The sequence below is a fragment of the Gymnoscopelus braueri genome (assembly GCF_963280865.1).
Source record: "Gymnoscopelus braueri genome assembly, chromosome: 24".
Lineage (NCBI taxonomy): Eukaryota > Metazoa > Chordata > Actinopteri > Myctophiformes > Myctophidae > Gymnoscopelus > Gymnoscopelus braueri.
The window spans coordinates 14,837,750-14,851,328 of record NC_137626.1 but is presented as its reverse complement, the minus strand read 5'-3'; the positions used below and the strand labels follow the sequence as shown (position 1 = coordinate 14,851,328).

At 41.4% G+C, this 13,579-nt stretch overlaps 1 protein-coding gene across 2 annotated transcripts in view; it reads left to right on the top strand.

Moving 5' to 3' along the window:
* The first annotated feature begins 10,514 nt into the window (after positions 1-10,514).
* Positions 10,515-13,579, top strand: part of LOC308080138 (protein NLRC3-like) — a 60,873-nt gene continuing 57,808 nt past the window's right edge. The window contains exon 1 of one of the 2 annotated variants that reach the window (XM_080421904.1): positions 10,515-10,593. The gene's annotated coding sequence lies outside the window, so the exon portion shown is untranslated. The remainder of the gene's footprint in view (positions 10,594-13,579) is intronic. The other variant, XM_080421906.1, reaches the window with a different exon arrangement.

Here is a 13,579-nt window from a genome sequence, read left to right as displayed (position 1 = left end):
AGGTAAAATCCTGCATAGGCATAGGGCACCAAATTGCTCAGTGCCGGCGGTGTTAGTAATCAAATAAATCAGTTATGATGCTTAATTCACAATGGTGGAAATGATGTTCCATTCAATACTGGATTCAAAGAATGACACTGAATGAATGCATATGACATCCACCAACTGGACCAATCTCCACAGGACAGGCATTGGTAATTAAATGAATCACTTTTTCACAGACTTTATCGCTCTTTTATTTAATTATATTCCATTCAAAGAATACCCTGAATGAAGGCACATTTGTGGGTAGCTCTGGTCCATAGCCTTAGAAGGAGTTCTCCTTAGCGCTATGTTACTTTAGAGCTTCCTCGCCGAGCTGGCGAAAACTTCTGGGAACTCGGATTACTTTAGAGCCGTTGCCCGCACACCCTCGGCAGCGCAGCGGCCGCAGCCTCTCGTCTCTAGTAAAAAAAACAAAACACTTTCGCTACTCACCAAAACAAAGACGGTTTTAAGATGTGGAAAGCCTACTTTCCTTAGTGGAAACACTCAGAGCCTCACTTCTAAAATACACTGTTTGGCCAGAAAAGAAAATATTTCACCGGAAAGAAAAACATTTTTAGTTACTCCACTGCGCCCCCTACAGATCTGGTCAATGGAATTACATAAATTATTATTATGGTACCATTGAGAAAGAAACGGAGGGGTATCGTTGTCCACAGTTCTCCTTAATTCAGAGAAGTTTTGTATGACCCTCCCTTGGACTCAAAGTAAAATTAGCTGACCCTCCCTCGGACTAAAATGAGAAAGGCATGACCCTCCCCTATTTTCCTCCAGGCCCCCCATTTTCAAAATTTCGACTGGTCCCTTAGACACAGGTGGCATTGATCACGCCTCAATTAGACCTAGTCTGTCAAGCCTATTAAGTTAGAGAACATAACCATTTACCATAACCATGTGTACAATGCAGACAATAACACATACTGTGTTAATGTTAATAAATTAACAAAGTATTTCCTTCTGTGAAATTAATAATACAACCAGAAAATCAATTTAACAAGGAAATCACATGACAACTTAAGGGGGATGAACACTCCTTCTTAAATGGTTATGTCCAGGAATTTAAGTCTGTAGACAAAGAATAGTGAAAGTGAATAGTGAAAACATGAGCAAGAGGAATCTGAACCTTCCCCTTGCAAACATTACACAATCAATGACCTCATACCTGAATATGAATGTGATTACATGTTTGGAATTTTGGGACTGGAGAAATGAGCCTCCATGATATATTTCACCCCTTCTCCCTTTGGCTCACACATAACCTTGAAAAATAATAAGGTTTTTCTTACCACAAAAATGCTTAATAGTGAACTGGTATGGTTGGAGGGCTATAGACACCACTGGAGGATGCAGGCATTCTGATGTTGCATCGAGCTAGTGCATCCACCTTAGGGCTCAGTGGTCAGTCAGTAGCTTGAACTCCCTCCCCAGCAAGTAGTAGCATAGTAGTAGTAGTAGAATGATGACCTCTCCAATCTCGTCCTTTGTACGACTGCCTGGACGCATCCATCACTTGTACAGCCCCTTCAGTCAGATCTCTCTGACAGTCTCCTCTGCTGGAACAATGGTGCTGCAGAACCTCTGTCGATAAGTCTCTTCAGTAGCATTGTATTTGTTTGGTACTGCTGTTTTGATAGCTTCGTATGACTCTGACTGTTGTTCATCCATGCCTGAAACATGAGAGGCTGGAGTTCGGTTAGGTGGATTATCAGGTCTCTGATCCAGTGGCATGAGCTGTCGTGATGTCTCTGTGTCCATTGCACCAGAAGCTGTTTGGACTTGGTTACGGCCAGAACAAGATTTATTCAGTCTGTTTAGAACGACACATAAAGTTCCTCATCTCTTCCATGAAGCTAGTATCAACAGGTGGTGCCATTGGAGTACTCACTGTAGCCTCTTTTGGTCGCACCACTGGTCCTTAATCACTTGGTTTGGTGGCTACCAGAGAACAGTCAGATGGATCGGGAACAGAGATGACAACCCCTTTAACTGGAGGCCCCAACTCCATGCTCCCCTCACGCCAAACACTTTCTTGACTCCCCTGTTCAACTGGGTTCAGCCTGGTAACTCAGCCTCTTCCACGACCACCTGGCATCATGGTCTACTTCACAGTTGTCAAATTCATAAAGGCATACCATCCCACCACTGCCACCAAACAACTATAACTCACTTTGACTACATGGTTAAAATAAAATGAAGCAATATAGTCTGTAAAATTCAATAATGTTTAAAATACGTAGATTAACCTAAATTATAGTTTAGATTATGTAATGTTTTTTAATTTAAACAATAAATAATAGTGTTTTAATTCTATTAATGCAACCCTGTTAATGTTGTACAACCCTGTTACTCTAATCACAGTAACAGGGCTGCAAGTAACAGGATTGCAAATCTATGCTAATGTTAGCTTTTTCTCAGGAATAGATGCTAGCTGTTTAGATAGCTGTTAGCATTTACCAAGAGGACAACCTCACATAAGTAAATAAGTAAAGATTTTTTTGTCAAGTATTTATCTTATTCTGGAAATATGCATAACAGGGTTGCGTGAGGTAGGTTGAGACATTCAAGCAAGGCTGACAATGTTGTAAAAATATGAATAAGAGAAGAGAGGAGATACCTTTGCTCTACCCATGCTGTTAGGAAAGTGTTTGATGATGTCACTTCTAGTGTGTCATGTGACTCACACTTTTCTTCTTCTTTTACCATGCTAAAAAGGTTAAGGTAACAGGGTTGCATGCAAGTTGTGGGACACAGGTTCCTTGCATAATAATACTTATTTAAAATATTATGTTAATTAAAAAATATGTTTCCACATCTACAAGAGACATCTATGAACAAAATAATGCAAAAGAAAGTAGATTTAGGTGTCATTTTAACAGTTTTATCTGAGATTCAATTTGGTCACCAAGGGGGTTGAACAAGAGAAAACTAGCTTTTTAGGGGTACTACAGACTTATTTGGTATTTTTTTTAAATATGTTCAAACTTTTTTTTACTCCAAGTTGATTTAGATTTGGTCTCAGGACAAGTCAAAGTTACACGACAACTGCATTATTTAGTATTTTGTAAATGGATTATTTGACATTTCTTGGGTGGGACGTAAAATGTCCTCCAATTCTGGAATGACCCATATTTGTCAACTAAAACTTGCGTTAGAGCCTGCAAAATATGTATTGGCAAGGCGCCAGACAGGTGGCTTGTATAAACAAACCGGCGTGTGATTCCAAAGGCAAAAAAATAAAGATAACTGATAGTAGGGGGAATTATGTGAAAAATCATTACGAGGTGGATACAGGCATGACATTTGGCACACATGTAATCTGTAAACATGTAAACTCAACATCATGTGTGTGCATGTCTGTGTGTAGGGGACACAGGGAAACTGTCAGAACCTTCTCTAAAACATCTGGGACAACGCTCCATACGTCCCAGACTTCCAAACTGTGGAACAAACTCCCCTTTGCAGTTAGAACTACAGACAGACTCACTCCCCATTTTCCACAGTAATCTGAAATACATCAGACTCCACTTTAGCCTGTAGCACTTGACCTAGCCTTGACGACCATGCAGTCTTATGCAAATGTTAAAATGTAATTTCCTATAGTTTGTATAATTTGAGTTTGCTCTGGATTAAGAGCATCTGCTAAATGCCTAAATTGTAGATTGTAGGTCTGTTTTGCAAACCATACAGTATGATACTGCACAGGCTTATGAAACCGCTTTTTTCACTTTATGGGAGAAAACTGAAGACAAAAGATGTAAAAGTATGACTAAGTTACAGAAGTGGTACATTTTATCACCAACTTTGTCATTGATGGACTGGAAACAAAAGTCAGCCTGGGAAATATTAATTATTAATTACAGCGGCCCTCATATTTGTAATTAAAGAAATAATAATAATAATAAGTAGTGAAAGCTCATCTGTCAATCAAAACAGAAGACAAAAGATTACAAAAAGAGACGTATGACTAAGTTACAGAAGTTTATCACCAACTTTATGTCATTGATGGACTGGAAACAAAAGTCAACCTGGGAATATTAATTACAGCGGCCCTCATATTTGTAATTAAAGAAATAATAATAATGATAACCAGTGAAAGCTCATCTGTCAATCAAATAAATACATTAAAATAAATACAAATGAAAGAGCCCCAGCATGATAATCTATAGGGCAAGTCCCCTACGGTCTTTTTTACAAACCAGTTTTGTACTGCACATTGCTTATGAAACTATCTCATATTTCGACACTACTTGCCTTTTTGTACGTTATGGGAGGAAACTTATTACAAAAAGAAGTGAGCAGTTACAGAAGTGGTCAATTATAAAATTGCACGCGGACTGACACGTGCAATGTTGGAATCCAGGTTGTGTTATTAGCATGTCGGAATAACGGCGTAAACAGCGTAAACTTCTCCTGGTTGTGGGTGGCAACAATTCCACGACGGGTCGTGATCGCGTTGTCACAAACACACTACACTCCAACAGGATTAAATCACTGTTCAAAACTTAGACAGACAGACAGACAGACAGGTTAATGAACAAACAAACAGGAGCAAAACATCATGTACTCATCTGAGGGAACATAGGGCTGAGGGAACATAGGGTCTAATTTGGGATGAGGGGGACATAGGTCTGAGGGAACATAAGGCTGAGGGAACATAGGGCTGAGGGAACTTGAGTACGCTCCCAGCCCTTTGAGGACCACTGCTCCACAGTATAAAGCCAGGCTTTGTCCTGTGAAGCATTGGTCCTCAAAGGGCCCACTTTGAGAGGTCCCTTTGAGGAGGGGGGCCTTGAAGGCCGTAAGTTAACAGGACCCCCACCCCGTCTCTTCCTAGGGTCCTTTGACCACCAGGAGTTATAGGTATATTTCCTTGAATAGAGCCACCTAACAATTAATAACGCAGTTCAAGCTCCTTCCTGAAGCTAGGGACTAGAATAATGATTATGTTGATATAATTGATTATACTTGTTTCAGGCAGCATTGCAATTAATGTTTTTACCTCAAATATCTTATGAATATTGCTTGTGACACATGCAGCCTATGTTTTGTCATATCAGATTATTGGGACTGACTGGCGGCCGTTATCCAAATTGTGTTTTACAAAAGAATATATATACAATTACACATCTTAAGCTTAAGGAACAAGTGAAGTAACTTCTCACTATAAACCACATTGTTTCAGAGGACTTATAGACACTAATAACAAATATAATATAAATACTGCATAGATATAAATTACACTAAAATAGTCATATTATTGTCATCTGGACCTTACCAACCAAGTGTAGCCTAGTTATTAACAACAGCTGGGAGCGCCATGAAAGACGGCCGCATCCGTACGCGCTCTGTAACATCGCAACGTTTTTCCATCTTTTTAGTATTTTTTAGCCTTCTCCTTTTTCCCTACACCGTCGCGTGTCTAAGGAGTTATGACAGACAAGCACTTATGGACATTAGCACAGCGATTACACACAGAATTCCGGACTTTTTCGCTGAAAACCTTCCACTCGGCTGGGAGGGGGGAGGGGTTCCCTTTGTTCCGGCAGGAACAGAAAGTTACCCGAGGCGACGAAAAAGACCGTGGCGTCGAGGGACAAGAGCAGGTCTCCTCGTAAGGACAACAAAACGTGGATATAAACCTGCACTGCCTTCAATCCTGCTAGCGAACGTTAGATCTCTGTGTGAATCAAGAACTGTGACCACTATGGACGACTTACTGGCGCGCGTTAAATACAACGCAGAGACGAGGAGCAATTGTATTGTTGTGCTAACAGAGACGTGGCTAACGGAGTTAGCATCTGATTCTTCCATCACTCCCCCTGGTTTCACCGTGTATAGAAAAGACAGAGACACTGTACTAAGCGGTAAGCAACGTGGGGGGGGAGTTTGTGCCTTGATCAACAACAACTGGTGCAAAGATGTTAAAATCCTAGATAGTCACTGCTCACCAGACCTTGAACTTTTAATCATAGCCTGCCGTCCTTTCTACCTACCACGCGACTTCAGCATTGTGATTGTAGCCGTTGTTTACATTCATCCTGGAGCTAATAAGGACACAGCTATGAGGGAATTACACCAGGCGATCAGTGCACAAGAAAATCGCCACCCGGACTGCGCAGTCATCTGCCTAGGCGACTTCAACCGGACAGACTTAAAAAAGGTCTTTCCCAAATTCCACCAGCATGTCGCCTGCAGTACCCGTGGTGACAATATTCTTGACCACTGCTACACGCCCTTCAAGGATGGATACAAAGCCCTCCGACGCCCACCGCTAGGAAGCTCTGACCACGACGCCATCCAGCTGCTACCTGCCTACAAACAGAGGCTAAAAAGGGAGCCGGTCGTTGAGAAGGAAATCCGAATCTGGTCTGAGGACACAGACGCTATGCTACAATCCTGCTTCTACCAGACTGACTGGGGGATGTTTAAGAACGCCGCTGGGAATAACATCAACAAACTCTCAGACTCAGTCACTGGCTTTATCAGTAAGTGCATAGATGACATAGTCCCAAAAAAGACAGTTCGGATCTATCCCAATCAGAAACCATGGATGGACAGCGGAGTACGTGCACATCTGCATGAACGGGATGCTGGTTTCAAATCTGGCGACGTGGAAACGCGCAACACGACACGCGCGGCCCTAAACAGCGCCATCAGGAAGGCGAAAAAGGCCTACACAAAAAAGATGCAAGACAAACTCAGCAATGGCGACATCAGGAGCACATGGCAGGCGGTACACACCTTGACAGACTGCAAAACAAGAACCAGAAGCGAGGTGAACCCGCCTGCCTGCCTCCCCAACGAACTGAACACTTTCTACGGCCGGTTTGAGATCAGCTCCAACCGCGGCAGCCAAGCGGGGCCATCAGCAGCACCAGCAGAGGACAACCCTCTAACCATCTCGGAGAGAGAAGTGCGTACAGCCTTCACACGGGTCAACATCCACAAGGCAGCCGGACCTGATGGGATTCCAGGCCGGGTCCTTAAGACATGTGCAGACCAGCTGGCGGGTGTCTTCGCTGACATCTTTAACCTCTCCCTCTCCCTGGCTGTGGTCCCTGCAGGGTTCAAAATGTCAACCATTGTGCCCATTCCCAAAAAGGCCAAAGTGACATGCCTGAACGACTGGAGACCTGTTGCTCTCACCCCGATCGTCAGCAAGTGTTTCGAGAAACTGGTGAGGGAATACATCAGCTCCACGCTACCTGCCTCGCTGGATCCGTGGCAGTATGCATACCGCAAAAACAGATCCACCGACGACGCTATTGCCATGGCTCTCCACACCGTCCTCTCGCACATGGACAACAAGCTGCTGAAGGACAAATATGTACGTATGCTGTTCGTGGACTACAGCTCAGCATTCAACACCATTGTCCCAGCAATACTTGACAAAAAGCTCAGAGACCTAGGGCTACACCCAAGCATGTGCGACTGGATACAGGACTTCTTGTCCAACCGACATCAGGTGGTGAGAATGGGCAGCATCACATCCGACCCCCTGACCCTCAACACCGGAGCACCCCAGGGATGCGTGCTGAGCCCCCTCCTCTACTCCCTGTACACGTATGACTGCATAGCCACACATGTCTCCAACACCATCATAAAGTACGCGGACGACACGACAGTGATAGGCCGAATCGTCAACAACGACGAGTCTGACTACAGAGAGGAGATCAAATCACTAGCACGCTGGTGCCGGGAGAACAACCTCTCTCTTAACGTCGACAAGACCAAAGAACTGATCGTGGACTTCAGGAGGCCGCGGAGAGACCATGCGCCCATCCTCATCGACGGTGCTGCAGTGGAAAGGGTCAGCGAGTTCAAGTTCCTCGGAGTACACATCGAGGAGGACCTCAAATGGGAGACGCACTCCACACACGTGAGGAAAAAGGCTCAGCAGCGACTGTACTGGCTCCGCCGCCTGAAGAAGCTCGGAGTAGGACGTCGCATCCTCAGGCTGTACTACAACAGTTCTGTCGAAGGCATCCTAACAGGCTGTGTCACGGCCTGGTACGGGAACTGCACTGCCCGAGAAAAGATCAGCCTACAACGAGTAGTGCGATCGGCAGAGCGGATAATGGGAATCGAGCTCCCAGCGCTCCAGGAACTGTACAAAAAGCGGTGCGTGCTCAAAGCCAAGCGCATCATCAAGGACAAGCACCACCCAAGTCACAGACTGTTCAACCCCCTACAACGACCGCGACCGGGCAAGGGGCTCTACCGCAGTATCAAGAGTTCCACCACCAGGTATTGGTGTAGTTTCAATCCGGCTGCTGTCAGAATGCTGAATGGGGAATAAGCCTGGATGAGGCATAGGCCTTGTTCAGCAGCCTTTTCTTTTCTGGCTCTTCCTGAACACACCTGTGGATTATACCAGGGACAATGACTTGGACTTTAGCCCCCCCTCGGACACACCTGTGGACTACACCAGGTACAAATGACTTTTTGTTGCACTCTCTCATGGAGCTACTTGCGGATTATACTAGGGTCAGTCCACTCTAGGTGGACACGCACTGACCTTTTGCACCTTAATCCCTTGTATAACGCACTGACTTTTTTTTGGTCTTTTTATTGTGCTCCTTTTCCTCTAAGCACCTTAACGTCCATTGTCTATCATGCACAGTATAAGTATAACATGCACAGTATACAATACATTGCTGCTATGCTCAGGCACCTTAGTTTAGTTTTTTTTTAGTTTTTATTATCTCAGGTAATTTGTAAATATGTAGATAACTTGTCTGGCCTTCTGTTGCTCTCTTGTTTTGATCTCCTTCCCACTTACCCCCCACCCTCTTCTTCTCCCCCCCCCCCTCTTCTTTCTATGGAAACTAACGTTGCGATGGGAACGATGTACAAAAAAGAATTTCACCCACTCTTTTACCTTGTAAACCTGTGATGTGACAATAAAACTGATTCTGATTCTGATTCTGATTCAGCTTGATCAAAATACCTATAAGCCAGAGGCTTATAGGAGGCTGTGATGCTATCATAGATGTAGACCTATTTGACAGTGCAGAAACATAATTGCCTTCCTTGATGCATTAATGAGCGTCAAGGAGCATCAGCTGGATAGACACACAAAGCCCTCTCTGCAGTGCTCAACTGAAAGTGACTGGAGTCTGTCTCATTTCTCTCCAAAAGCCCTTGAATATGATGGAATATGATTAAGAATTACTGTGATTATGGTAGGCTCACATTTCATATCATACACACGTACCTGTAACTTTCACTACCCCCCCCACCACAAAATGTGGTGAGCACAACAGAGGACTGTATGTCTTCCTGGTTTCTATCACAAAATGGTTTAGAATGGTTGCTAGCTATCTGAAGAACATTAAACAGCAAACTCTGCAAGGAGTGTTGTAAATAATTGTGTCTAGATATCTAAGTATGACAAATAATAATAATCATATACTATCCTAATTGATTGATTAGATGCTTATATTAACCACTTAAGCCCTATTTTATACTTTAGTCATACGATTATGTCACACAAAAATAACTATCTACAAGCTGAAGTCAATGTCATTGTGGTGTGTCCTTGTAGATCTGCTATTTTTGGAATTAATGAACATTTCTGCCAATAATTACATGGCAAGTGTCATGCATCGTTCCTGTTGCCCAGGCAGCAGGAATGATGATTAGGCCTAAAGGACATGGATCAAAGTCAAACATATTGTTTCAGTTATTGTAATTGTTGATACTGACCATTCAAAATGTTCACAGGGTCATACATAGCTGTTATTAAAATAGGTCCAATACATCATCTCCAGTGGAGATGATGATCTCCCCAGAGTAGGGTAGCTTGCTGCCAGTGCCATGATGTGCTTTAGCCTGCATCCTCCTTATAAGAGCAACACACTCTCATTGTTCGTGAGTACTGTAGGCTAGCTATCAAATGTATGGGTTGTGTAGTTATGTATGGGTCACGTGTAGTTAGAATTTATTTTACTCAAGACTCCTGAACTCCAGAACATGGGATGCTTTTCAGTAAAAGTGGTGGTATTAAGGGCATGTGCGTTTGTATGTGCCTCGACAGAGTGGGGTGGTAGAGTATCTGCTATCTGCGCGCCGGTTGTGGTGGGCCGGTCTGGGCCGAAATGTCAGGGCCGAATTTTGTTCCCAGTCCAGCCCTGGTTTTGTTGTACCTTTGTTTTGTGTTTGTTAGGTTAGTGTCTCAAACTCAAGGTTAGGTTTAGAATAAAAATATTTTAAACCTCTCTCTCTCTCTCTCTCTCTCTCTCTCCTGCCTCACTGATGATGTCACTGGTATGAAGGATTCTGAACTGTATACAGCCCTACCCTACTCACAGAGTGAATGGACAAATACCAGCTTATACTGAGCATGAGTGCAAACCAATTATATGAAGATAGTTTGACAATGGGTGAAGTGGTCCTTTAAGTGTTAATATAGTTGTCAGTTGTGGAGGGGAAAGTCCCCCTCCTCCCTTCCTTCTCACTTCACTTCACTTCTTCTTAGAAGGTTGACTGAGTCTTTGTTCAAGTATAACCTTCAGCGAGGCGGCAGATTACTGACAACACAGAGAGGTACTGTAACAAAGATTTTACATGAATATGTACACTGGATTATTTTACAATTCTAAACCAAAGTAAATCTAAACCCGTTTGTGAATCAGGTGTTAAAGACATGAAAACATGCAGCTTAAGGTCCTTACTGTATGTTCACAGAGATGCTTTTTTATTTTTGGGGGGTGATACATTCACCCAAAAATATATATTTTTAGAACACTAAGTTTGTGGCATGTAAACATCCACATATTATGTGAATATTATACACCGAAAAGCAATATAATAGTTTTTGTGAGACATCACACTTTCGGGGTGCAAGTACCTTTAAGATCCCTACACACCACGAATGATACTAATAAAATCAAATGAAAATGTGTCAGTGAATATTTAGCATCAAACTCATGGGGTGATGCCTACAGGTTGATGCTTTCATTTTCAAGGAAAAATAGACCTAGTTTTGAAAACAAACAAAACAATTAGGCCACTTTATTGACAAGTAAAGTGCATGTTCTGTGTGGATGTACTCATGACACAAACAAGAATTGTAATTAATCGCACAAAATAAATGCTTGTGGAATGTAAGGACATTAAACTGAAAACTGAACTCTTTTCTGTGTGAAATATTAATTCAGTTCAGTGTATTCTACATCAGTCAGGTTGTTTACTGTAAAGTCCTGTTTGTTTGCTGTATAACATCTTTATTTTTTTATACTGTAAAACAAAATCTATGATTTATTTTCTCACATAGACACAGAATTATATCTAAATAATTACAGAATTATTAACAGAATTATTTTTAAATTCTATCTAAATAATTACAGAATTACTAACAGAATTATTTTTAAATTCAATGTTCCTCCATTCATTATGGTTACAATATTTTTCTTCACACACATTTTCTATAACAAACTGCACATTTAAATATTAGGCTTGGGCAGAATCTGTGACTTTTACAGGGGCCAGTTTTGAATTGCAGCCACCTGAAGGTACTCCTTTGGGGCAGTTTTGAAGGAGAGTAGGGTTTTACATTCCTTCACTACTTTTGGTAGGGCATTCCACATTTTTGTTGCATAGCCGGCAGGGACCTGCTGGGCCCCTAATTCAGCCTGGGAATGTCAGATGGAGGGGAATTCTTTTTTGCCTCCGGCCGCGCGCCGAGGTCCCAGATACTAAACGATGGGCGGTATATTTTTATTTATAATAAACATATTAAAAATATTAAATATTAAAAAATATGTATCTTTTTTATCATTCATCATCATTTATCAAATTTGTTTTTATCATTATTGGCAGCAGAGCCGAGTCATCCGCGAACAGGAACAGGTTGCAGTCACAAGCTGATGTTTTTTTTTGCCTCCGGCCACTCGCAGAGGTCCCAGATACTAACCGATGAGATATTTTAATTTAATAATAAACATATTAAAAATATAAAATATATTTTTTTTTTAATTAAAAAAAATATATATAATATTATAAAAATATAACCACTTTTATTTGTAATAAAAATATACAATTAAAAATATACAATAATGATAAAATACTGGAGGTGATGGAAAGAAGAGTTGGTTTTGGGTACTATAGCTTATAATTTAGTAGCAGGTTAAAAAATGTGCAGGTAATGTGCAGAATATACAATCACTAATCAATAGCAGCAGTGCTCAATCAAATGTGCAAGAAGAGTCAAGAATATACATAGAATAGGACATAAAAAAGAAGCAGTAGTAGAGGACTATTATGAATGGGTGAAGTATGAACATGAATACATTAAAATATTAGTCTGCATGCAATCAGAACTAGTTAGCTAAAGTATAGAAAACAATGGTTGGCTATTAATGATCTGAGACTTTTATAGGCTAGATCTATAGGCTATATGAGGATGGCATAACACGAAATTCAGTGAAGGCTGTAATGTGCGTACTGTCAGAGGTGGACAGTAATGGAGTAAATTTACTTGAGTACTGTACTTAAAGGGGTAGTTCACCCCCCAAATAACTTTTTTTCTATTGATTACTCACCCCATGGAGCCTTGAATTCATGGATATTTATTTGTTTTTGTCGCATTCCTTCCTTTATTATTTGATTATAATAAATTTAGCCCCATTGATTCCGGTAGGAGACACAAATGCATTTGTGTCTCCTACCGGAATCAATGGGGACACATTTATTATAATCAAATTATTGGCTTAGGAATGTGACAAAAACTAAAAAATATCTATGAATTCAAGGCTCTAGATGGTCAGTAATCAATAGAAAAAAAGTTATTTTGGGGGTGAACTACCCCTTTAAGTACATATTCTGAGGATTTGTACTTTACTTGAGCATTAGATTTCTTTGATACTTATTACTCTTACTCGAGTACATTTTCAAGACAAATATTTTACTTTTACTCAAATACATTTCAAGGAAGGCTGAAAAGTACAAGTTACTTTTAGGTTTGCTGGTTGTTGTTTTTTCCTCCTAAAATGCAATTGGTCTCTATGGTCCCTGACCATGTTGCAATATGTTTTTTTCTTCTTGTTCCATGGAACAGTGCATATTATAAATATATTGACCTATGATGACATGTCAATGTTGTCAGTTTCTGGGGGAAGTCGGAGGTCAAGAAATTCCACAGAAAAGGGAGTTAGAATCTCAAGAAGGGGAAGTGTACCGGATTGCCTGATGGAGTCATCATTATTAGGAAATGTGGCCATATAATTGCATGTGTCTGTGTAGTCCATGGACCACTGGTTGAGAAACAGTGGGATGTATCATGGAATGCATGCATACAGTAGCAAGTGTTAGCAAAGCACTAATCTTAGCTTTAATCTCAGCCAACACAACAGTGGTCCCCAAGTTGATTCTTAATCAGGGTGGTGGTCCCTGGTTCACAATCAGTTGAAAACCCCTGCTTTAGAGAGTTTAAAACTATAAATCTCACTGGAGTTTAGGCTATAGCACTAGTATTTAGCACATAGCAGTGACATATGGTACTTTTTTGCCTTGAATATTATTGAAAGGCAAA